Source organism: Mastigoproctus giganteus, chromosome 2 (genome assembly GCF_048544385.1).
Source record: "Mastigoproctus giganteus isolate SK-2022 chromosome 2, ASM4854438v1, whole genome shotgun sequence".
Taxonomy (NCBI): Eukaryota; Metazoa; Arthropoda; class Arachnida; order Uropygi; family Thelyphonidae; genus Mastigoproctus; species Mastigoproctus giganteus.
In genome coordinates this window covers 91,758,178-91,785,195 of record NC_143576.1, presented here as the reverse complement: position 1 = coordinate 91,785,195, position 27,018 = coordinate 91,758,178, and the positions used below count along the sequence as shown (strand labels likewise).

At 39.0% G+C, this 27,018-nt stretch overlaps 1 protein-coding gene across 4 annotated transcripts in view; it reads left to right on the top strand.

The window, feature by feature from the left end:
* Nucleotides 1-27,018, top strand: part of LOC150089422 (GTPase-activating Rap/Ran-GAP domain-like protein 3) — a 503,165-nt gene that overhangs the window by 129,856 nt on the left and 346,291 nt on the right. The gene's annotated exons all lie outside the window — the stretch shown is intronic.

Here is a 27,018-nt window from a genome sequence, read left to right as displayed (position 1 = left end):
ACAATCGCAGTAGATCTAAGGGTCTTCAAATTCAACCTTTGCCTTGTAAAATGAAAAGGCAGATCTAGCTTCCGGTTGGTCGCGTGTTAATGGATTAGCGTGTGCATTAGTTGAGATGACCATTTTCAGTGGTGGAGAGGGATTTCATGTACTTTATGTACGCAGACTTCTGAAAAAAAAATAATTTACGTCAAAGTTCCACTTCCTCTGGAAATTTCTTTCCGGGTGCTCCAAGTTCTCTCTCAAAAAGAGTCAACATAAATAGAAAGTATATCATCCGGTAAGGATAACGTATTGTATTTAAGTTGACTCTCTCTCATAAACTTAATTATCTAAACAGCTTCAACAAGAAAGACATCAATCCGTTGCGAATGTACCAAACTTAAATACAACTACAGATTCGGTGTGTATTTCCATTTAATATGGTTAAGCTGAAACATCTTTAATATTTGATGATTCACTTTAAAGAAAAATTAAACTATGACAAGTAGAAATGGCTAACTCGTAGTTCAACATTACTGGTTCGCTATCAACAATGTTATTTACGAGTATCTGTGGCTCAGGAATATTTTATGAACATAAATATTTTAAAACAAGATTCAAATTACTTAAAAAAACTTCCTCTTAAACTGTAAAAACCATCAAGTTATAAATTAAGCTTTATTAAAATTTTACATTTGAAAAAATGAATCAAATCCACGATTAGAGTAAGAACATTTTAAAGTTTTAAATGAAAATTCGTTGCTTTTTTTCGTGGGCCATCCTCATACAAAATTCACGGCCATGAGCCGAAAAAAGAAAGAGGCGTATTTATTCTCAAGGGAGCTCGTTAGATACGATTATAAAGTCGAGTTCTCTGATAAAGGGGACAATCAGTCCCGGAGCAATCAAGATCGCTGGATGTTTACGCATTACTGAAGTATAATTTATTGCCGTAATTTGGAATTCCAGTAGGAAATAGTACGCGATGTACGCAGTGTTAATATTCATTATTATGCTACAAGAAAATTTATTTTTCTTTCATGTTCGCCTTCTTTTCTTTGCGTAAATGATGGGAAACAAAAATAGAACAACAGCATTTGATTTATTAGATGGCGAAAAAAACTAATTATGGTTTAAATTGTAGAATATTTCTTTTCTGCACTTTATTGGCAAAGGGACTAGGCAGGTAATAAATAATGTGTTTAGAATATGCGTTAGAAGAAGGGCACATGGTCTGCAGTAATTACGATTCAGGGTTAGATTCGGTGAAAATGCACCGCTGCTTTGCAATCCAGTCCTAATAAGAATTGCATCATCACAGTGCTGCTGATGTAATGAACAAATGAGATCACCATACAAACTATAATATTTCGCTATTGGTTAGTTATTTGATACTGCTTCTCAGGACTGAGTATTTCAGTTTAATGCATTTATAGTTCTAATGATCATGCTCTGTTCTTAGCAGAGTAGCGCTATGCTAAGAACATGACATAATCGTAAAAAAATGCAATACTAGCTTCTGCCTCGACTGTTGCTTTCTTATAATAAAAAGTTAATTAAATAACTGAATTTTGCAGGCATAGACACGTGGATATCAAGTTATCCGTCCGTGTTTCTTAAGACCGCTCACCTAATTCCGAAAACTTTGAGAGAGAGATTGAGATTTTCTTTCTTTAAATATTTAAAGAAAGAAAATCACTTTTACTTTTTTATTAATGTCGATTAAAGGTAATTTCCCCCGTGTTTGTTTTCTGTTTTTCAATCGGATTTTCTTAGAACACAAATTCCTGGATCCGGTACTGTGTATTAACAATCTGCAAACCGAGAAAAGTTCTTTCTGTTCCTCATAACTGTAAACCAAGTTTCTCTTCACAGCTGCTTAATCATAACCTCCGAAAAAAAAAAAAACAAATGATGACGCCGTCGACTTATCTGCTGAATTAAGTCCCAAACCTTATCAATAATAATCAATTTGGCACCGGAAAAACAGACCATCCTTGGATTTCGTGAATAAAGCTGAATTAAACATCAGGAATACATTTATCACAAAAGAGCATCTACTCGTAATAAGACTTGACGGAATTAGTAATATTATGGCTAAATAATTCAAGGAAATGGTCTCTTTATATACCTGCCAATAAAGGAGAAAAAAAGCTGTCATTCATACTTCCCCTAAAAGTGCCTATCCAGTTCCACTTTAAACTTTACCAAGCTATCCGCTTCCACTATTTTGACAGGCAGTTCATTCCAACGATATAAAACACGCTACCTGAATGTAAAACCCGTGTGAATCAATCCTTCTGTTACTTCCCAAAATTTTGTATTTGTGACCTCTGGCTCTTCTGTCTTCTACCAGTGAAAGTATACATCTCTTGTTCATTTTACTGATTCCCTTCAGGGGTTTATTTACCTAGGTCCACCGGCCCTAAGGTATTCAGTTGTCAAGCTTTGCGGTCCATATTTTCTAAGCCATTCTTCATAAAGCCATCGATTAGCACTCCCTGACCAAGCTGATTGCCCTTCTTTGGCCCTGTCTAGAATTTCAATGTATTTTTTCAAGTATGAGATCTGAACACAATGTTATAAATGCGTTCTGACCATTGTCTTATGCATAGAGATACTGACATCCTTTTTGCTACTTTCGAGGACCCGTATATATCATGGATAGAACACTGTGTGCCTTCCCAACTTTCTGTTTACACTGCATGGAAAATTTCATGTAACTGAGACGAAACCCCCCCCCCCAAGTCTTTTTCGTTCCGGATCTATTTCTGGGGAACAGAAATTCAGGAATTACTTATATGCAGAATTACATTTAAAAGAATTAAATTTCAAAATTTCAGATTGTTTATACAGTCGATGTAAATCGCTTAGAAGCAAACTGGCCTGGATTTGTCGTTAATCGCCCTTCTTACGTTAAAATTTTCAGCAAAATTTGTCAGCTTTCCTTCTACTCCCTCATCAATATCACTGAGGAAGAAGAGAAGTGGCTTCAATATTGATCCCTGAGGTGCTGCACTTGCTACGCTGGCCCATTCTGAGGAATGTCTTAAGAGCTGTAGCGAAACCGTCCGACACCACATGGCGCTACACCAGCATAAGAGAACTCAATTTCCTTGATCTGAGAGGTGATTCAAAATCTCCTTCAGCACAGATCCTTCCAAGGGTCTTACAGACCAGACCTATGTACAAGGAGGAGTCCTACACGTGTGTTTGTTCAGAGTGGCACTTTATTTTCAATATGAATAAATCATGTTTTTAACAGTGTTCTACACATTGTGAATTCATAAATCTGTGTTGGTGATCTTACCATTTCTTGTGATTCCTAGAATATAAACCACGTTGAGAGAATATCGATAAATAACATTGAACTGTGGATGACACAAAACCGATACAGATTACCTAATAGGAAATCGATGGCCATTACACTTCGTAATAGCATGCATAAGATGCATCCTGAACCTGAGCTACGCATAGCCAACCATCCTTTTCGAAACTCTCCAACAGTATTTGTTCCTTAGTTCTAATTTTTGAGAGAAAACTGAATTTTCAAGAGCATGTTAAATATGTGCTGAATAAAAACTTTAAACAAGTATACTGGCGGTCATTTCTACTATAATTTTTGGTGAAAATCGTAATACCTTACTTCGCTTGTATAGATCTAATTAGATCGCGCCTAGAGTTGGGGTATCTGTTTGTGATTTTGTTAAAGGGAGAATGTTGACACGTCTCGTCTCTATCCAGCAGTCCATCCTTAATTTCCCTATGTGTAAACAGAACATCTTCGGTACAGAGGTGCGTTCAGGCCCATGAAACACCACTCAGTACCAAAAGAAAGATGTTACCGCTTCTCTCCGCTGCTAAAATCTAAAGAATCCTCACCTGTCCCATTTGGCTAAATACTACATTGTTTACGATGGACGTCCTGCTATAGGACCAAGACAAAAGAAAATCAGCCTACTGAAATCAGATTGTGGATGCCAACAGAATGCTGGAATGTCCACCTTGACAAAGTTCTTGAAGACTTTGCAGGTCCTCCGTGGATACTTACTTGTGACAATTACTTTCAGCAGTGGAGAAAAGATTCTCTAGCAAATGTTAATGTCCAGCAACTACAAAAAAATCCCACGTATTACACTGTTCAGACACAGTCAGAAGCGGTGATCATGTGTACCCTTAACTAGGTTAATAGGCGCAATATGGCCTAAGTAGCCCTTCCTCAAAGAATTCTTAATAACAACCCGTACCATAATCCTCACAAGACACCAGTAAGAGAGAGATAAACCTGTTGGTAACAAGTTTTATTTTGCTCAATTTTTCTGATTCGCATTATAGCTTATGACACACTATCCATAAAACAACTTTTAATAATTTTATGGATAGTTAGGACATTTCATCGGATTGAATCATTTTCTTCCCTGAATGTGCGTGTCGTGTTAATATTTATGGATAATTTCGGGAATTCATGTTTTACGTGATGGTGTTATTGGCTGGGAGCCAACTGGTGAATTATTACGTGAGGCCTGATGTTTCTCGTTTGCCACAATCGGAAAAGCCAGACGATGATTGCCACTTAGGATTTCTTATGTGTCCCTAGCGTAAGATATGGATCCAGCACCCTTTTCATTGTAATAACCCTGATTACGCTTTTACTGATATTTACTAACCTGTGTTAGAGCAAAGCTGGCAGGTTCCATTGTACACACCGTGCACGTCAGAATTAATGTGAAATATGTGATAAAAATATGGATATGTACTATAACTATTTATTATTAGGAATAAACTCTCTCTCTCTCTCTCTCTCCTCAGTTCATAAATATGCCCCAGTTTCAATGTTGACTGAATAAAAGAGAATGCAAGATCGGAATTTGTTGCGTTTTATTTTCTAAGGTTTCATAGTCATCTGAACGATTTGCGTGCCCAGCAAAAAATAAAATAATAATACCTAGTGAATTAATAATTAACCTTGACATTGTATATGTACTCTTGCCTGTAGTGCAGTGGATATAATCATCGTTCTTCCCCACACTGGGTGGAAAATATCTGGGTTCGATTCCCATCAATGGAATTTTTATGAATTTGGTTCATAAAGTTAGGCAATGGACGCATAGCCCTCTTGGGTAGTAGAGTTAGTAGAATCCCCCACACTGGTGGAAAAGATAAGTTCAAATCTCATCAATGTTTTATGGACAGTTAGGACATTTCATCAGTTTTTGTGGGCTTTTTTCACAATGTGGCTCAGTCAGTTGGTCCCAGGCCAGCGTAACATGCTTTTTTTTTTCACTATGGAAGCAGTTTCAGGAGACAGGAACCATTACAAGAAGAGCTGGCCAAGGTCGCCCGAGGTCAACTAGAACAAACGACTATCTAGCTCTAACAACAAGACTGAGCCATGCGATATTCTGTCATCAACTGACTCTTGAGGTTTCTGCGGCAACAGGTGAAAAACATTTCCAACCGGATTGTGTTAAGAACGCTCAGTTAAAGTGGAACCTACGCAAGGAAACCAGTGATTTGTATGCTATTAACCCCTAGGGGAAATCCTGGAGACCGCCGTATAAACACAAATACCTTGAATACCATTAACCCCAAACCACCGCACAGCTCGCCGAAACTGATGCCATCAACACGTGACTTGGAGCCCGACAAATGGAGTACAGTTTTGTTCTCTGAGTTCCTTTTTAGCCTACAAATAGATTCTAGACGTTATTTCTTCTGGAGACAAGGAGGAATGCGGCACCATCTTTCTTCCATCAGAGAAAGGGGCACACGGTGCAGATGGTGTTCTCATGTGGGGTGGAATAATGATCAAAGGCTGTATCCGTCCTCATGTTCGCTACTGCACAAAAAGCTCAAGTGGTAGAGGAATATCTTTAAGCTGAATATCCAACGACTGCCGTGGCCAGCACGATCACAGATTAAAACCCAATCGAAAATGTGTGGCATGCCCTTGGGCGTCACATTGCACGCCGACAGCTAGTTGCTCGGTCACTTGGTGAGCTGAAGGTGGAAGAATGAGATTTGTTGCCACAAAATCTTATAGACACCTTTATATCGAGCATCAATCACCGCTGTGAGGTCTGTTTAGCCTTTGGAGGGATCATGCGCCGTACTGATGTCATGTGACCATATTTTCGAGCGTCTTGTATCGACTTCTGTAATGTGACCTTTTTGATAATCCTTATAAAAACCCTTTTAAATACCTGTCGGAAGTTTCTCACTGTCTCCTCATTTCATCGTTATTCTGTGATACACCACCATATCAAATTTTTCCCTCTTCATCGCAAGCTGCACGAGTTACATCACGTTTTCTACGTGTTCTGTTAATTTTGTCGAGCTGCGTATAATGAAAAAATGACTTACATTAGAAACAGAAGTAAAATCTTGCAACAAACAAGAGGATAAGCTTTAATGTGCTGAAATCACAGTGTAAAAGGAATCGCGCACGTACTGAGTCATTGACTGGCTATATTTGCTTTTTCCTGTTTACTCAGTGTTATGACTGCAAGGGATTAGACCTTTACGTGTAATGTCGGCTCTGCTTTACTAAAGTACGGATCAACTTACAGAGAGAGAGAGAGAGAGAGAGAGAGAGAGAGAGACACCAAATATGTTCAGAAAACGTTTTGCAATCATTACAGCAGGTCATGATGGTATATGGTGATTAGAGAAACGTACGAGTGTCCTTTTTAAATAATTTTTAGCAGCCTGGATATAATTTCTATACGGACAGACACAACAGTAGCGAGGGGTTATTTTAAAATAAATTCACGGATAAAGAAGAGTTTGTTTTGAAGCGGCTTTAAAAACGTATCATCAGATATATATTCAGAGAGGCGTTATGAATCACTCAAGGATTTCTGCATCCTCCTTAATAAGTGGGTTGTTTTAATGGGATTTTTACTCTCAGAATGCTGCCGTTTAATAAACAAGTAAGTTCGCAAAAAATCATTTTCCATTTTCAACAAAAAAAGAAAAACTTCATCGCAGAGCTGTTCATCAAAATTAAGCGAGTAAACATATCCAATTAATCGAAATTAGCTTGACATTCGAACCATAAAAAAATAAAACATAGTATAAATGCTGCAGCGACACCTCTGTATAAGAAGAGCTTATTTGAATGGACACACTCGTATTTGGCAATATCTTTTAATAGTACTGTTTTAAGATGCATTATTAAATATTGGATAACTTAATTATCCATCAACGCTGTCCTCATGCTTGACTAACTCAGGCCCGGCTTGAAGACGTAGTAATCCATTCTTAAAGCGACAGAATGGTTTTATCCCTTGATAAGTACATCTCAGATTTATTAATTAAAAAGGTTCTCTAAACTCAATAAATTTGATGAAGGTATGATCCCTCTTATGCGTGTCCCTCTGTACAGTTCGATCTTGAGTGGAGTTTATTTTTTCCCGTTTAGTGGATATTAGAAAAAAAGAATAAAAGAGTTAAGGGAAGAGATCCGAAGTGATTAAAATATGTACATTTTATCGATGTGCTGAGTCCCATGAGTTACTTATTTCTCAAAAAACGCCTCATCCATCGTCCTCTTGTGGATTTATGGATAGAGATCCTGGTGATACTTTGATCATAACTTTTCGCTTCAAGTATTAAAATTAGGCCAAACTTTGAATGGAATTAATTTTTAATGAGTTCACCATAGTTTCTGGTGCAAAAAATTATCAGTTTTGTTTCAAGTCTATTTACAAATTTGCTCTGGCTAACAAATACACTGGCGTTAACTTATCTTGAGTTCGTGACAATTTTTAAAAGGTTTAATTTAGGATTTAAATTAATTCGGTAAATCGATACTGTTTGTTATGAGTATCACGCGGAATGTTTTATTTGAACATTGTTTGATGTCTTTTTACAGTAACAAAAAACACGCCTTAAAACACAATTTTTGGGACCAAACGCAAACATTTCTTGGTCTGAGATGTCTTTATGCTGATAGCAAGCAACCCACTCATATCCTAGCCGGAGAGTTTTGTTTGAGTTAATTTATGACAGTAAATCAATGAACCCGAGAGAAACATTCAAAAAAATCAAATTGTGAGACATGCGCAGATCATTATTCAGATAGGGACGCAAGAATATGTTTTCTTTTTACATAAATCAATATAATTAACGCGAAATGTTGCTGTCAACGTAATCTAAATGAGCGCTACACGAATTTAAGGAAAGAAAAAGAAGTGTAGAATACTAGATTCTACAGATTAATGAAGGTTCTCTTCAACTTTTAAGAATATGACAGGTTTTGTCAGCAACTGCGAACATATTCGTGATTTCACCTTTATTTTTCGTACGTGGAAAGAACTGCACGCGCATTCATTTCAACCGACCGAATCATTGTCTCTCTTTCTTTCTATCAAAAAGCTTACCTTTTTAATTAATGCTATGAAAATTGACTTTGTTCTTTTACAGTGAAAGTCATTGGATGATTTAAAAAAATGAAATTAGAAATCTTCGCCGAATTAAATGCGTTTTTTTTTTTAGCCTAGAGTTTTTCAAGTTAACAGTCGCTAATAATATTTAAATTAATTTTTTTTAATTACTTCAGCGAGTTCGTCTTAGGGTAAGCCAAGTTTGGTGTTAAGGGTAGGTCGAGTATGAGTCAGAACAAACTGTTTTTTCATTTATTTTATAATGAGATGGTACTGGAAGTGGTTTCATACAATTATTATTAAGGTTTTCTCCTTCGTGTAAAATCTTTTTTTTCAGAAAAAATAAAAAAAGGAAAGTAATGTTAATTTGTAACAAAATTATTGTTGCTGGACTTTAGGCAGATGAGCGGATTAGACCACATTGTGCCCATATATATATATATTATGCCCGTAAATTGGGTGGGTTCTGTGGTCTGTTTGCCGGACGAAAAACCCGAGTTTCCTTGAAAGAAAAAAATCATCCTATTCTCTCTCTCTCATGGGACCAGCTAACTCAGCCACGTTGTGAAATGTCTAAAAATTCCCCGTGTCATGGATCTCGTCCATGACACGGGGTGGACGGTTTTGGTTTGGTTTAGTTTAGTTTTATTGGCGCATCAGCGACTAAGGCTATAATGCGCCAAAACCTTGTCATGAAAGTGATAAAAAGCTTTCAGTGACCTAACGAATTAGGTCACTAAGTCAGGGTATAAAAGCCACGTATATATTTTAAAAGACGAATAGGGGTGGACGGTAATTATATGCCATGTACCACTCGTGAGTAGTACCTACTCTGCTAATACTGTATTACAATTAGTACATTACTGTACTGATTTAAGTTTGCCCAAATCTCTGTGGAGCTTTTAAGAAACTTAAATGTAAGTCAGTGGCCTTAAGGTAGTTCTTAAGTTTTGGAGTTGCTGTTTTTAAACGTCAGACATCACCTGCAGTGGACAAGTATCATTGATGAGTTCAAAAGAGTTCCAATGTCACGTCAGCGATGCTGAAAACAGCATCACTGAGAATTGACATTGTCTTGTGGGACACTCCAGGTTAAGGTATAAGTGGCTTGAAAATCTGCGTGCTCTACTGTTAAATGTCTTGCCAAAATTATATTTTTTTATATCACAAAGAAGGTTGCACTCAGTATGCCAATACGCATGTAAATTGCGGATTACAGCTGGAATCGTTAAGAAACATACTTTTCAAAGGCAGCTTTTCACGGCAAGAAAAGCCTGGACCTTAGCATCGATAATAAACGGTTCTAAATGTAGTTCATCTCTTCGGTATGACAATGTGAATCCAAGGAAATCTAAGACCAAATCATTGGACTAAAATTAGTTTTTTGGGGGATTTTAACTTTCGGAACCGGCTACAGCCATGTTAAATGTAGTAATTAGAATGGGATCTGCTAAGTTATTTGGCTGGGTGGAAACAAAATAGTAACATCCAGCAGAACTAATTGTGGATAATTTCAAGAAGCTTAAGAAATTAAATCTGTTTAAGATTATGCCCGTCGATGGACCCCTGATGAGAAAGAGGAAAACACAAAAATCGAGGATTAAAACGGGTTTAATTAAATCCTGACCATCAAATAATATTACTTTTTTGAACTAAAGTTCAAATATTACACTTCAGTGTGGAACATGAAACAACAACTGGTTAGCATTACCAATCAGTTCTCTTCCAGTATGCTGTAAACTGTTTAGATCCTATCTTACTGTCACTACCTACATACCTCCAGCGAATCTATGCCGAATATTGGCTAATGAGATGGTTGGATAGACTATTAAACAACCTCTGAATCCTATCAAAATCGATTGTTGGCATCACTTAGTGTGATCACATGGAAGCTTATCATCTCTAAAACAAATATAAAGATACTGAACTACGTTGAACTTTAACAGTATATGTTTTGGATATTAATAAATCATAGCTTTCGATTATAAGAGAAGGTAACCAATTAAAATTCGGCCACGAGTCACTCGGTCATATTCAGAAATAAGCTAACAAAAAATGTTTGTGAATATCGCCTAAATATTAAATCCTGTTAAAATAAGGAATGAATAATGGACGGGAAAATTAACCTCTGAGGAAAGTTCGTAAATATGAAATGAAAACTAACATTTTTGCATATTGTACTTTATGGTACTGCATAAAATAATTATTCGGTCATTTCTCAGGTGGACAATTCATTTTTGTATAACTAAATCAAATTCCTGGATATCTTAAATGTCTAATGATTAGATACAAACTGTTATTCTCTTTAAGGCCATTTTTATGAGATAGTGGCCAAATCCTGCCTCTTCACCCAAGACTTGAAACCTGCTGTGGGCATGATGATTGCCTACGAAACTTCAGAATTATTATTCTAAATCAGAGAAAGTAGCTGGTATAACAAACAGTTATTGATCACCGTCCTCTGTATCTAATGATCAGAAAAAAAGACCCTAAACCTGGATTTGCCACTTTCTGCGTTAATGCCGATTTGATAAAAAGCAAAAAAAGACGCCAATCAACTAACCATTCTCATCCGTTATAGCAAAAGTGAAACTCCAGATATGTGGAATTCAATTTAACCCAAGTCCGTTGGCAATAAATTTGTACACAGGTGTGTACGTGCACTTACTTTTTTATTATTCAACTCAACGATACCAGAAAATAATCTGAGAAGTCTAAAAAACAATAGAAGTGTAAATTAATTATCTTTAATTTAATATTCAAATATTTTAAATTCTTATATTATTTCTATTTGATTTATTTTTAACCGTGCATTTTAATTACAGTTATTTTAACATACCGTAATGTTTATAAGAATAAGTGTGTTAAACAAAACATAACAGCAATCGTACTTAAGAATAAGGGAATACGTACACCGGTAAATTTTTATTAAATTTTAGCCTCCACATTCTGAGGACAATGGCGACATCCCTAATTAGACCAGATCATACCCTGAACGCGTATACTATGAACAGTTGACAATAGGATAGATGGTAAACAATAATTGAAATCATTGGGAAATTCAATTGGTTCAGTTTTGTTTGGCTGGAATTAGCTAAGATTTCATCTGGAAGGAGATCATCATAATCCTCCGAACGGATGATGGAATGTACAGAAGTTTTTATAGTGTGGGAGTGGACAGGATGAGGTAATCTGTTACTTAATTTGGACGGGTGTTCACTCTCCCTCACATCGCTGGTGTTTCATGTCTTATTTCTTTTAGCTGTTGGAACTGATTAGAAGTTAATTGGGTTGCGTTGCAGTGCCCCTATTTTTGGTAGTTCATGGTACGGCCTTACATATCCAGTTTAAAAATAGTCATCTATTCATCTTTGCAAGTTCTTTATGCTGTATCCACATAGCTTTGATTAATCTACTGGGCTGTTCTTGCTTGGGAGTTCAGAGTGATGCCCTATACTGCTTCCTTGGACTTTACTATCTGCTCATTGTGCTGTTGTGTTGCTAGCAGCTCATGCTACTGCAGGATATGGATCGTGTGTTCCGGCAGTTACGAATACGAATATCTAGAGATGTTGTTCATGACGAAGATTGTGTTCATAACCCTGTTTATGGTATATCACGGTATAATGACAGTGTCTTATGGATTTTGTTGTTTGTTGTTTGTTTGTTATTTAGTTTTTAGGAGCATTAGCAACTTAAGGCCATATTGCTCCGGGATATGCGGTGGTCATTCCCTGACCTTTCCGCATCCTCCGTATTTGGTGGTGACGGGCTCGAACCCCGGTCTAATCAAGAAGCATGTGCTACGCACTGCTGCTCCTTCCCACCTGGCTACGGAGGCGCCAATTTTGTTGTGTGACAGTAAATAAACCTAATGGTGGCTCCTTGAGCTATTGTGACTATATCCAAGACGCAGCTTGAGAAGCTTCTCGGAACCTTAATTTATAACCTAAGTGATATATTTCTGATCAGAAACTATCTTTCTTGTTTAATGGCTTTTGTTCGTATGTTGAAATATGCGGTGAGGTTGACAAAGATTCACGTGGATCACCTAATATAATAAATAAATAAAGAAAATTAATGGATTTTAATAGCCCAACACTCGTCTATTACATTTAGATTTGAATGACAAAAAGAAAGCAGAGAATTAAATGTGAACTAGATATAATAAATATATTTGTTAAGAGCATATACCGTTCAATGTCTTAATTTGCTGATCCCATTTCATGCTTTGAAAACGCATTTGATTCATCGTGCGGGCTTAAACACACGGATACGGATTTCTCTCCCTGTGTACTTTATAAGGATGTCTCTAAAGATCAGGGTTTAAACATACCTGTAGGAACAAAGTTGTTGAATATCAAGAAGAAATACAAATATGTTCAAAGGAAACGAAAGCTGAATAGAAAATAAAATGTTGGAAAGCAGGAAAGAAATGTAGAGAACATTGAGAAATCTGCGCTTAATTTGTAGGCTGAAATAGAGAAAATTTATAAAAGAAAAACAATTCGAAGGAAAATGCTTTATTGGCTATTACTAGACTAGGACTGTGATAACTATTAGCCTGGCTACACAAAGATGATCGAAGGTATTTAAATAAAAAAGCTACTGAAGTCTGTAAACATTGAAGCCAGCCGTTGGTAAATCATTATACGTGACTAGAAAACATAGCGGCCATTTGGTCTTTGCTGTGTGACAGTATCCAGAAGCACAACATGATCTATCTGTTTATTGATGGAGAAGGCAGCAGTTTTCCATATGTTGTTGGACTTAACGCGTTTCTCTCGAAACAGCCGATAAGCTTAGTCATCACGGAATAAATGACCCCTGGAGAAGTTGTAGCGGTGGAAACACATAAAAATAAATACTCAGAAGTTACAGTATAGCGTAATTGTGGGAGCGATGCCAGCTTTAAAGGAAAAATGGAGGCGTGTGTCTTTTATTTTTACAATTAACTGTTGGGAATGTTGTGTAGTTAATGCGGAGTTCGTTATAAGACTTTTTTTCTAAATATGACTGCTTTTATTGAAAACGTATGAACACTTTAAGATAGGTGCTTTGGCCAGCTGTCCTCACAACTCGAGAGAGGTGGCCTTCCTTGCGAGGAAAGGTGCTTCATTCATATACCATAAAATTGCCAACTAAACTTTACAAAAGCTAACAATTTCTTTCTGTTCTATTCACTTTGTTTCTATCTTTCCACAAAATCTACGTTTCTAGAGATTGAGATTTGGTACCCCTTCTTTCAATCTATATCAGCTCCTTGTGCTTTGTCAGTGTCAGGCATATTTGAGCCCACTGAAAGTTGAAAATAATTGGTCTAGTAACGACCATAGCGTGAATGATATATAATAATGTTTACAGAATAGTATATACATTTTGTCTTTAATCTTTATGCCCGGTGTTGACAATGAGGAATCTGTTAATCCATGTTTAACCACAAAATTCCGTACAAACGAAACAAATCCATTCGAACGTATTTTAAAGATAATATACAGTCCTATTCTTACGAGGGAGATTTATAATTAAGATTCTTTTAAAACAGCAAAAAACATCGTAATTTGAAAGTTCAACTCAACCATAGAATAACAAGACATGTCTTGTCTTTAGTTGGGTGAGATACTAAAGCCAAACTGACCGATAAGCTTAAATATTGTAGCTATTCATTTACTATGATGCCAGAAGGTTCATGTACGAGTGATAGAACTACCAGTTTCTTTTACGAATTCCATCTTATAAATACAAACTGCGAGAGTTTAAACCAACACTTGATTGTATCCTGTGCTGGAATGCATTGATACTTTCCAACAAGAAGATATTTCTTAACAAGAATATAGGAACTTTGCAAAACACTGCCATGCCTTGTGTGACAAACTTTTGGGCAACGCTATTAGATTAGAGTGAGAAATCCAATAACGAATAGCGTTGCTCAAAAGTTTGTCAAAAAACTCGCGGTAAAAAACTGTTATCTGTGGTTGAGTTGGCTAACTTACGGCATCATTTGATGAGGCCTCTAAGAATTCCAATGAGATTCGAACCCAGACTACTCCGACTTCCATCCGCGGGAGCTCGCTGTTAACGATAGACCACGTATTGATCTGTGCTGCTGACTTCCATTCAGGGCCGACTATTTGGCGAACTCCCTTTTGAATTCTGAAGTTATTCAACTTTTAAAATCAAGAACTTGTAGGAGAAATAATCTACGCAAGTAGTGGATAGCTAACTATTATTTTTCCGACCTATCTCGATATTACATATAAACACTCGACTGAGATTAGTGGAACAATAAGAGAAAAAGATTCCATCGGTTTTCAGGTCTGATTTCACGAAGAAGTTTAGGGCCATCTTTGGTCTATAATACGGCACATAATATTCATGGTATAATTTACAAATTGCGGCACATGCCAACTTCGTGATGGTAAAGGACTGTCGGTAACGGATTGTCCGTGTGAAGTCTCTGCTCAAAGCTCTATAGTCTCGGCATGCAGACGCAATAATTCGAGCTCCTGATATTTTGTTTAATTTAAGTGCTTAAAGTGCCTCATACTTCTGGAATTATGTTCTCCATAGACAAGTTTAGAAGAGGATTCCGTTGGTGAGACTTTTTTTTTGGTGTTTTCTGGGATCTTTCTGCTAGATCTTAACGTTAATTATTCAACGTCTTTGTCAATGGTTAGGTCGCCATGCCGCCATTGGCAGGAAATTGAAGAGAGCAGTTTTCGGTCTTTTCGGAGCTGCCACGCTAATATCTAGCAAATTGTGACTGGGGAGGGGACCACCCGCTGTGTGTCAGCAATTGTCTGCTTACGTTGCCTAGTGATTGTCGCTTAACAAGGTCAAGAATAACGTCACGTGGCGACAAGGTTAGGGATTATACTCCTCCACCCTAATTGCACTTTTCTCCTCTTATGCCCATAGGCACAACGTCTCTGAAACTTTTCGCCTGATTTAAACTAACTTTACCATGTTTTCTGTGTGTTCCCCACACGTCTACAAACTTTTTGTGGCAGATGTGAAACTTCCCCCGGGCTTATCCTGCAAGAAAATGAAGACTGACATCGTATTTATCGTCCCCAAAAACTTCTAATAATAATAATAATAAAAAAAAAAAAAAAAAAGACCTTGTTCTGTTAATTTAGAGGTTTTTCCGCTTGAACTTTTCCTATTTTTTCCCACGTGAACAGAAGGCTACAGCCCAATACCGGGTTCCTGTTTATCATAGAGACTTGCTTCAACCATCATTTTGCTACTTTTTAGGAGAATACTAACGGCGACCCGATTATCTGGAAACCCCTGTTTTCCGTTTTTCGAAAATCATGTCCACTGCAGACTATACTATCATTGATGAATGCCAGGACTTTACTCCTGAAACTATCCAAACTCTAGGCCTACGGGGTGATACTGAGGCCTCCAGGCCTACTCCAGCCTCCAAGAAGCGTAATAAAAAATCATTTCCGAAATCAGAAATGGAAACCAGATCCCAAAGTGAACGAAAGGAACTACAAGACCGATCTTCCCAGCAAGGAGAAAATGATGATGAAGAGACACCACTGGATCCCACTCTGCCTGAGGGTCCCGTTTTAGAGCAGGTTCTCTACCTGAGAACTGCACTAGAAACTTTAATGAAGACAACCAACAGCAGAGTCAGTACAGCTCTGCGCGCAGACATAGTTTCCCTATGGACGAAGTTGGAAACCATTTTACTTACAACGCACCTCGAACGCGAGAAAGCAGTGGCTAAACTCGAGGCATATCTTGACGGTAGGGATAGTCAAATGCAACAGCGCGCCCCTAATTATGCAGACACGCTGAGGATTCCCAGTAATGCTGAACAAACAACTGAATCAGAAAACTCAACCAAAAGGAAAACTCTCCTACAAAAACCACATCTGGTAATTGTTAGATCTACTTCCACAGAAGATCATCACACAAGTGAGGAAGTAAAAAATATAGTGGTCGCAAATTTAGCAGAAGACCTGAAAATGGCAAAAATTAAATCTGTGCGTAAGACACGTAATATTGGTGTCATCATTGAAACTGAGACGAAAGAAGAAGCTAACAAAATCATTAGTAACCCCAAAATACAAACACTTGGCCTACAGGCTGCACCCCCGAAAAGAAAGGGGCCCAGCATAATAATTTATGATACCGAAAAGGACCTAACCCCAGCAACGCTCCAGGATGAACTATACAGAAGAAACCTCCAGCAGGACCACCCAGATGTTGAACCAAATGACCTCGTTTTCCCGAAATTCCAAAAAAATGCCAGAGTGGGAAATTCTACCAACTGGGTAGTGGAGCTTTCCCCCGCAGCCTGGAGAACAATAAGTCAACAAAATAGAGTGTTCATAAATTGGGGCAGTCACCGCTTCAAGGAGCATGTGGCTGTCCCCAAATGCTACAAGTGTTGTCGTTTTGGACACACGACACACACGTGTACCCAAGCTCAACCCACATGTGGACACTGTGCTGAGAGAGGCCACGACTTTAACTCGTGCACTAAAAAAGAAGACCCACCCACTTGCGCAAACTGCAAATCAATGAAAATGCAGGCAGATCATTCCATCCGGGACAATAAATGCCCTGTCTACACAAAAGCTAAGAGCACATGCCAACTAAGGCTCGATTATGGGGACTTACCTTAAACCATTTAATACTACCACTGTAAAATTTGCACAAATTAATGCCCAGCGAGCTAAAGCAGTCGCAGCGCAGTTGAGGAAAAAGGCAGATGAGGAGAACCTCGATATCCTCTTTCTTCAAGAGCCATATTCGCATAGTAAGGCAGTCAGAGGGTATCCGTTGGCTTATAAGATCGTTCAAGTGGACGGGGAGACCCCATGGGCGGCTATTCTGGTCAGAAACTCTGATCTCACTGTTACCAAAATACCACATTACTGCCTTCCCTGGGCAGCCTGTGCCCATATCATCACCCCTTTGGGGGAATTTTACGCAGTTTCTCTCTACTCGCGGCCGGGGGAGGATATTCTCCTGATTATTAGATACTTACAAAGCATCTCTCTGGAATTCCCAAATGCAAAAATCATCGTTGCCGCCGACGTAAACTGCAGGTCGCCAGCGTGGTTCAGTGAAACTCAAGATAGACGAGGCACAAACAACGGACAAAGACTGGAAGAATATCTTTCAAACAGTTCTTTCTCAATTCTCAACCAACCAAATAACCTACCGACCTTCTCTAGTACAATGTGGGAAGCCACAATTGATATCACCCTGGCCACAAGATCCGTTGCACAACACCTTTCATCCTGGACAGTTAGAGAAAGCTGGACCACTTCGGACCACCGTGTAATAACTTTCCAACTACACCGATCAGTAAGCCGACAACCAATTATGAGGCAAACTCTACATAGATTTGCAATTGACAAGGCAAACTGGCAGGAATTTAAGGATTCACTGATCATGGCCGCCCACTCTCTCAGCACAGTTGGACTGAACCCAGACCAGCACCAAAAGGCAATTGTAAGCCTAGTCACTGACAGCTCAATTAACTCTATTAAACGGAAGAAACCTTCTCTTGGAGCCGTACCTTGGTGGTGCCCAGAGCTCCAACAACTGCGACGGGAGGTTTACACCCGACGGAAAAATTTTCAACGCGCAAGACGGACATGGCCAGAAGCGGAAGTAGAGTATCTCAAGCAGCAGTACCGAACGGCAAGAAACGAATACACAGCCCTGATTAAACAAAGGAAAAAGCTCTCCTGGGAGCACCTAGTCTCCACAGTTGGAAATTCTGCTCCATGGGGAGTGGTTTACAGAGTAATCACAAACAAACTCCCCAGGGGAGAAGTCATCCCAGCCACCAAGACGCCACAAGGCACGTATACAAAGACATGGTCCGAATCTATAAATAACATCCTTGACGCCATGTTCCATCAACACATGCCACCAAGTACCCCAGAGCAAATACTACTATGTGAGGAAAACAGCACATACACCACGGCCCAAGTGGAAGACAGCTTCACCAAGGAAGAACTGGACTCCGCTGCAGCAAAAATAAAAAACAAGAAATCTCCAGGAGAAGATATGCTGGAGCCTGAGATCGTAAAGAAGGCTGTTGAAACCATCCCAAATGAGATCCTAAACCTCTTCAACCATTGCCTTGAAGCAGGCCATTTCCCAGTAGTATGGAGATCTGCAAAATTAAGGCTTATTCTCAAGAATCCGACAAAACCACAAGACCTTCCGGAGTCATACCGGCCCATCGCTCTTCTATCCATACTAAGCAAACTCCTAGAACATCTTCTAAGCAACAGAATAGAAATTCATTACTCCAAGGCTGGCCTTCACTCTGACAACCAATACGGCTTTAGAAGGGGATACTCCACGGTGGACGCCTTAGAGAATATCGTCAAAGCAGCTACCACTACCAGCCATAAATACTTCCTTGTCATTTCAGTGGATTTTGCCGGGGCGTTTGACTCCCTCTGGTGGCCAAGCGTCCTTGGCAGACTCCGGAAAGCAAAACTACCAGCTAATTTGTACAATTGTATAAAAACCTATCTTGCAAACAGAACAGTAACCGTCAGTGCTCCGTACTGTTCAGTCACACGACCAGTCTATAGAGGATGCCCACAAGGCTCAGTACTTGGCCCACTTCTCTGGAACGTGGTGCTCGACAGCTTTCTAAACCTCGACCTTGGTAATGTGCGATCGCAGGCCTATGCGGATGACCTGATCCTGATGCTGGCGGCAGACTCAAGAACTCAACTAGAGATCTCTGCAAACCGTGCTATAAATATCCTACAAGACTGGGCCACCCAAAACCACTTAAAGATATCCCCAACAAAAACCTGCTCCATCCTACTTAAAGGTTCTCTCAATATCAGAAGGCCTCCCCAGATAAAGATTCAGGAAACAACAATTAAGCTTTCCACTGAACTTAAATATCTTGGTATTCTGCTGGATAAAAATCTGTCATTCACACCCCATCTTACTTACCTCAGAAGCAAAATCAAAAAATACTCCGCACTAATAGCTAGAGTCACTCGTCGCGACTGGGGACTTAAGAAGAGGACCCTAGCCCTCTTCTATAAGGCAGTCTTCTTACCAGCAATAACATACGCATCAGGAGTCTGGTTCCACAAGGCGGTAACAGCAGTTAACAAAAGGAAGCTAGAGACCATTCAACGTTCAGTCCTACTAACAATCTCGAGAGCCTGCTGTACTGTAAGCACCCACGCCCTCCAGGTCCTCTTGGGTGCTCTCCCCCTGGACCTGGAGATCGTCCGCTGTGGGTTGCTTTATCAACTATCCAAAGGCAAATCAATCACCTGCCTAGACTACACAACTGATCCGGCGAACGATCGTAAACTAGAGAAAAAACGCCTTCTCACCCACCTACAGCAGGCCTGGCAAACCCGCTGGACGACTTCGACAAAAGGGGAAGTCACCCGAAGATTCATACCGGATAATCAACTAGTGTTTCCCCAAAGCCCAAACTGGTTTTCACCGGGTCTGCTGACATCTTACCTGCTCACGGGACATGGCGCAATAAGAGCAAAACTCTCCAGTTTCGGATTGAGTGACACCCCTCTCTGCCACTGTGGACAGCCAGAGACGTGGGAGCACCTCATGCACCACTGCCAACTATATGAAGACCTCCGCTGCCTCTTAATAACTAGAATACGTTTCTCACCAATAAACCAAGAACAATATCTCCTGGAGAGCGAGGACAACTATAAAGCCTTAACGCAGTTTGCGCAGGATCTTTTTACTAGAAGAAGAACATACCCACAACCTTAGCAGGAATTTTCCCACAAACTAACCACTCATCATCCATAATAAAGATCCTTAGATGTGTCAACCAAACAAAAACCTAACAGCTACAATCTGAAAAACTAATCATTAACTTAACCTGGATCTGACCACTGGCTTAAACTGGAGTCATTATCTGGATTTGACCACTCACACGGACGGAACAACATGTCCCAGGAATGGCGTACGAAGACCTGACAAAGACATTATGCAGTTTGCTGCCGAAACATCATTAGGCGATCTGAACCGGGTACCCTCATTCGGTTCACTTTCTTTCCCTTTCCTTGGCAGGGGATGGTTACTCTGTACCCTCCCCCCTGCCATCCCCTATCTTCACCTGGTGAGGCATGGGCCTGCCCCACCGACTTTTGGGGTTATCTTCACTATTGACTCCATATTTCTGTCTTTCACCCCCCAGTCTTCAGTCTCCCTTCCCTCTCTAGCTATCTTGCGACTAGCGTTTGACCCTTGCCAAAACTACACAAGCCCCACACAAAAATTTAAAAAAAAAAAAAATAATAAATAAATAATAATAATAATAAAAAAATGAACTATAACCCGTATAACTTATATCTCTTTCGGTCTGACCCAATTTCTAGCGTTTCTCCTCCCCCCTCCACTTTTTTTTTTTTTTTTTTTTTTTTAGGTCCTAGCCACTGAAATCTCAGGAAATTAGGTGGCAGGACCTGCCAGAGTAAATAGTAAATTTCTAAAATACTGGTGTACCTGGTCTGCCTCCACGAGGTATAGTGTGGGCAACGGTGGGTCTCATTTGAGACCCAACGGCTAAAAGACCAGATGAACAACGGTACAAAACATTACACACTACAATATCCATACACTTTTAAACCTCTGGCCTCTACAGTGTTCTGTATCACACCACAATGTATATTACGCGGAGATGGGGGAAACCCCTGGTGCCGTTAGACCCTAAAAACACTATACACTATACACTATACATCGTGCCCCTTGAGTGATATTTGCCCACTTCAGCTGTAGCTTTTTCAATCTACATAACCAGCTGTTCTCTGATCTCTTGTCAAAATACTGAATTTCTCTGTTTGATAATTACAAAACTGATTAACTCATTATACTCAGTTTGGCAACTTTCTACATGCATGAAATATTCCAAAATGAGGCCTTCTGAATGAAGATTCCCGAAATTATTCGTTCATTAAGTCCTACCCAGTGGCATCCCGCCACTTGACAACATTTATATTCGCTTAGCTGGTTTTCAATGGCACTTATACCTTCTGCAGATTCACTAATCAGTCTGTAGTTTGCGCTATCAGCTGCATATTTCTACAACCATAATTTGAATAAACATTCTTTTTCGTTAATGCCCTTAAACTTTTGATAACAGTGTATATGCCCCTCCCTTGCACCCTTTGAAAACAACCTAATAACTCATACATTCTGAAGAAGTTGTTTTGTTGAAGTTTTCTAAATCCATCGCATGTTATGCGAGGGTGTGCTTTCTGTTAGAAACACCAACGCGCATAACACCGCTATTAAGTGTCGACAGACTGATAATTACCCAACAGACCTGTCTGTAAGCAATTGCAGTTTCCTTGTGTTCAGCTCTTACCTTATTCATGTTGGAAAACCATTCAAATGTCACGCACTCACGCAACGTATGAGAAGGGTGGGCGTGCTCTTTGTACACTACAAACTCACTCCTTCATTACTAACATTTTCTCAAAAGCTGGTTCGTTTCTACATTAAAAGGAAACCACATCATATTGCCGTATAGTTCTCTCATTAGTGATAAACTTTTCTCTAAATGTTTATTTTCGAGATTTTTAGAAATTCTGCGCATTCAGATTGGCATGTTCTCTCCCCCTTCCCTAATAATTTCTCATAGGGAATGCATTTGCTGTTCGCTAACTTAAATCGAATAATTTAGCACGTGCACTAATATGATGTTGGTCCTCCACGTGCAACCAAAACAGCTCGTACCCGGAAAGGCATGGACTCAACAAGATTTATAAATGTGTCTTGTGGTATATGGTACCAACACATAACCATCAGATCCTTTAACTCCTGTAAGGTCCGTGGTTGAGACGCCGCAGATCGGAGTTGCTTTTCCAACACAAACCACAGATGCTCGATGGGATTGAGATCTGGGGAATTTACTGGCCAGGGCAATATCTGGAAGTCTTCCTCGTGTTTCGCAAACCAGTCTCGAACAATCCGGGTGGTATGACATGGCGCATTATCCTGCTGAAAGACGGCACCGCCAGAGGGGAAGACCGTTGCCACGAAAGGGTGTACTTCGTCAGCAATGATGTTTAGGTAAGGTTCACTGGGAAGGCCAGAAATTTAAAAGTGTGTGGATCTTGTAAGTACAGTATAGTGCTGTATATCGTTGTTCCTATGGCCATTTAGTCGCTGGACCCCTGCTGAGGCCCAATTTGCCCGCACTCAGCCCCGTGGAGGCAGACCAGTTACCCAGTAGTTTAGATATTATTTACTCTGGCAGGTCCTGATACCTAATTTCCTAAGATTTCAGTGGCCAGGACTTTAATAATAATAAATTTAAAAAAAATAAAAAGTAAAATTAAATAATAAAAAATTAAAAAATAAAAATAAAAACAAAATAATAATTAAATTAAAAAATAAAAATAAAAACAATAACAAAATAAAAAATAAAAAGGGGGGAAAACGCTAGAATTTGGTAGCTGGATGAAAGATTTTGTGAGTTTAGGATAGTTTGGATTCTGGGACCATTCCTTCTTTCAAACAGCTTTCCCAAGTTGGCTAACGGAGAGATTGGGCGGTACGATCTTGGGTTGGTATTAGGTTTTTTTCGTTTTTTTTTAAATAAAATTAAGCAGTTCCTGTTTCGAGAAATTGGGGAATATGCCTTCAGAGGTACTTGTAAAGATTTAACAAAATATTAGGGTAGAGATCATGAAATCTGGTGATGACTGCATTTTCTATCAGGTCAAAGCCTGGACACTTTCTAGCATTCAACTTGGCCACCGCAGCATCAAGTTCAACAGCAAGAAAAGATCAACGTCCAGGGTACCTTCGTAAGTGGCACTGTCTGCTCGAATCTGAATTTGGTGCATATTGTCAAGATTGGGATCATATTCGGGAAAGATGTGTTCAATGATTTTCTCAACTGTTGCGTGCCAGTCATGTGTTTCACTATTGCACTGTGTTGTTATATATTTGGGTAGATAATTTTGTTCCTACAGAACATGTATATGAGCCAGCCTCCAGGCGGTCAGTGTTCCCAATTGTCTCCAAGAATTTATATTGTTCTCCGCGATGGCTTTATGGTAGATTTTTCGCTTCTCCTTGTACTCTTGCTTGAGAGCATTAACTTCAGGATCAGGCCAATGCCTGTGTCGGTGAAAGGCTCTCCGTGCCACATGTGTTTGTTTTCTGAGATCGGTAAGTTCCAAGGAGTATGAGGAGTGTGCACGTTCTTTCGTTTGGCAGCATATTCAGTGGCTGTGAAGAGGGATGACTGTACATAACAATCATATTCATATGAAGAGGGGTTGTTAAGGCTTGGAGCTGTCGCTTTAAAGTCAATGTTCAGAGGTGCTCTAAATTTAGCCCAATTAATGTTTCGGATTGAGAATCTTCTAAGGTCCTCCAGATTGTGGTGCCTCCGTAGCCAGGTGGGCAGTAGCAGCAGTGCGTAGCACACGCTTCTTGATTAGACCGGGGTTCGAGCCCGTGACCATCGAATACGGAGGATGCGGAAAGGTCAGGGAATGACCACCGCATATCCCCGGAGCAATATGGCCTTAGTCGCTTTTTTATTTGGATATCCCGTGATTTTGAAAGAGTTTCCACCAGCTTCAGAGGTGGAATATGGCTTCTGCAGACAGATAATGTCGTATTTCCTCTCCAGGGCAGCAACCCTGATTTCATCCGCCACCATTCTTGAGCGATGCCCATTCACCTGAAGGATTTTGATTCCGAGCCCTTGGTTCTGGTTGTGCTGCAATTTGGTGTGTTATTCATGGAGGATTTTCATACAAAATTTGTAATGGCTAATTCAACTGCACGGAGATACTCAGGACATTTGGAGGCTCGGACAGAGTAATTGTGATCCTTATTTCTGCGTTTGCAATTTACACATTTGGGGGAGTTCGCTGTGTGTGGACAGTCTGCAAAAACGTGCCCACCTTCCGCACAATTGTCTGCTAGGTACAACCTTGTGTGTGCAGTATTGATATGAGTGACCATAGAACAAGCACTTGAACCATTTAGACACCACTGTGAATCTTCTAAATTTGTGCGAGGATACCCCTAAGAATATTCTTTCATTACCTAAGATGTACTTCAGGATATTGGGGGGGAAGCCTATAACCCAGTTTGTCAGTTGATTCTTGGACCCTGTGCTAAATCTAAATGTTATCTTCTGTCTGATTTCATCCAGGGAAAATCCAAAACCTCCTGCAGGATTATGTAGAAGATGTCTTCCAGTATTTCGTCCTTCGCGTACTCCTTTGGCACGTTGTAGATTAGTATAGTAGGATTCGAAAGTTTTGGTTTCTCGTGAGTTAATCCTACTAAGTTAAGAGTTGTCGTATTAGTAATCCTGCTCAAATATTCTCCATTGATGGATTCAACAAGGACTCCTTTATTTCTGACTGTTCTGATGCTTTTTATTTTAACATCTTTGTGTTCAGTTCTCAAAGTTTCTTCCACTTTTTTGCTGACTTCCTGGCTGGATTCAAGCTGTGATTTTTCAGTGGGACGAAAGATTACAATGTGCTGTGGTTCTTTTTGTGAGCCTGGGGATTCTGAGGTTGGGTGCAGTAATTTTGCACATGGAGCAGTGCCCTGGTCCTTAGTAACCATATTTGATACTCCAACTGTGGAGTGCTTCTTACTAGTGTCTGCGTATGTTATGGGCCCTTGCACCCTTCCTGCCATAAGGTTGTCAAAATGATCAGCCCTGATTTGCAGTTCTGCTGTCATCACCTTTAACTTTTCATTCCTGATAAAGAGTGCTGTGGTTATAGACTCACTCCAATTCAGCCCAAAGTCCATGTATGAAGTTGTTTAGTTTTGTATTTTTATTTCTTTCAATTGCCATGTAGTCAAGCAGTGTCATTTTCGGATTAGTCATTTCTGCGTAAATTAGTGCGGGATCAAGTTTATCATTTTTGTCCGATAGTATAAGTGAGACATGAAGCTCATTACTACCCCTACACCCACTGTAGCCAGGAGAACTATTATATTTAGTGGGTTTTTTGTGATGTTTAGGTATGTATATATGGTCTTTGGTGGCCCCTAGACATTAGTCTAAATCCATCTAATTTTACTGTCTGTAATAACGAAACCGGAATTAACACAGGCCTGAAAAAAAGTGTAAAATTTTGTTGTGTATGTGTGTGTGTGTGTAAAAAAAAAAAATATTTTTTTTATTTTATTACTCAAATAATCCAAATGCGGTATAAAGAATAAATTGTCCTCTAAAATTACCCTAATTATTTAACACAGGAAACTAATGGTATTTGTTTATTATTAGTAACTAAACGAGGAGGCCTATTATATTCTAATATTCCTTTCAGTAACATCATAACTGCTTTAATTTAAGATATTTTAAGTTCATTTGTTGAAGCCCAGTCCACAAGATCATCAATAATAAGTTCCAACCTACCCTCAATTACACGCCTGGACTTACCTGTCACACATGATACTAAATCGTCTGCGTAAGCTACCTAATGGCAATTAGAAAACTTCCTTTGCAACCACTGATCAAGGACCAGGTTCCAAAAAACCGGTTCCAAAACTGACCCTTGTGGACATCCTAAATCAATACCTCTTTTAAAAGTAAGGTGTTGCAATCTTACAATAATTTTCCTTCCAGTAAGATAACTCTTTATAGTTAAGTATAATGACATAGGGCATGATAATGTTCTTAAAAAAGAGATGACGCTTTGATGCCAAACTGTATCAAATGCCCCATAAAAATCAATAAAGAGGGCTAATACATATTTATCATTAGAATTTAAATTATAAGTAATCAAATCTTCAGTTGAACAATTTCTTTTAAATCCGTACTGATACGGAAAAGCCAGTTTCCTTTTCTGAAACAAATCTTCCAACCTTAATAACATTAATCTCTCAAATATTTTGCCTACGTTAGCCAATAAAGATATCGGTCTATATCCACGAGAGTCAGTTATTAGTTTACCAGGCTTTTGTAACAATTTAAGCAGGGAAACCTTCCAGAAACCAGAAAAAGTTCCCTCTATTAAACATTTATCATGGACTCTTATTTCCAAAGTAAAAAAAAAACCTTTTCCTTAGCCTGGAAAGTTGCACAAACCACCAAGGCACATTATTAACAGACTCTCTCTTCCTTTTAGCATCATATTGCAAAGCATTATGTAAAGTAGACTGAACATAAAAAGCATATTCATTAGCATTCACAGAGTTTAAATTTAATCTCACCTCATCTGTAAAATTTGCAACCAAGACTCGTATGAATCTATCCCAATTAATTTTTTTATAATTAAACCTTTTAGAATCATCTTTTCTTCTACCTGACCATCAGCTACACTTAAAAAAACACAATTGCTCTATGGTCGCTATTCGTTAAATTAATCGCCACATCCCAAAAACATATTCTTCTGTTCAGGTGTTAAGACACCAGAGTTATGTCTATATTAGAAGTACCATGTATATTATCAAAAACGTATGGTTTATCATTTAAAATATTTAAATTGTGACTTAAAATAAATTATTCTAATTGAATTCCTTTGTGATCAACACTACCACTGTACCAAAGCCTTGATTTGCGTTAAATCCATTGTAGTGATAATATTACTACCAGCTACAAATTCCATTAACCTTTCTAAATATTGAACAGAACAATCAAGGTTCATTGAGGGGGGGG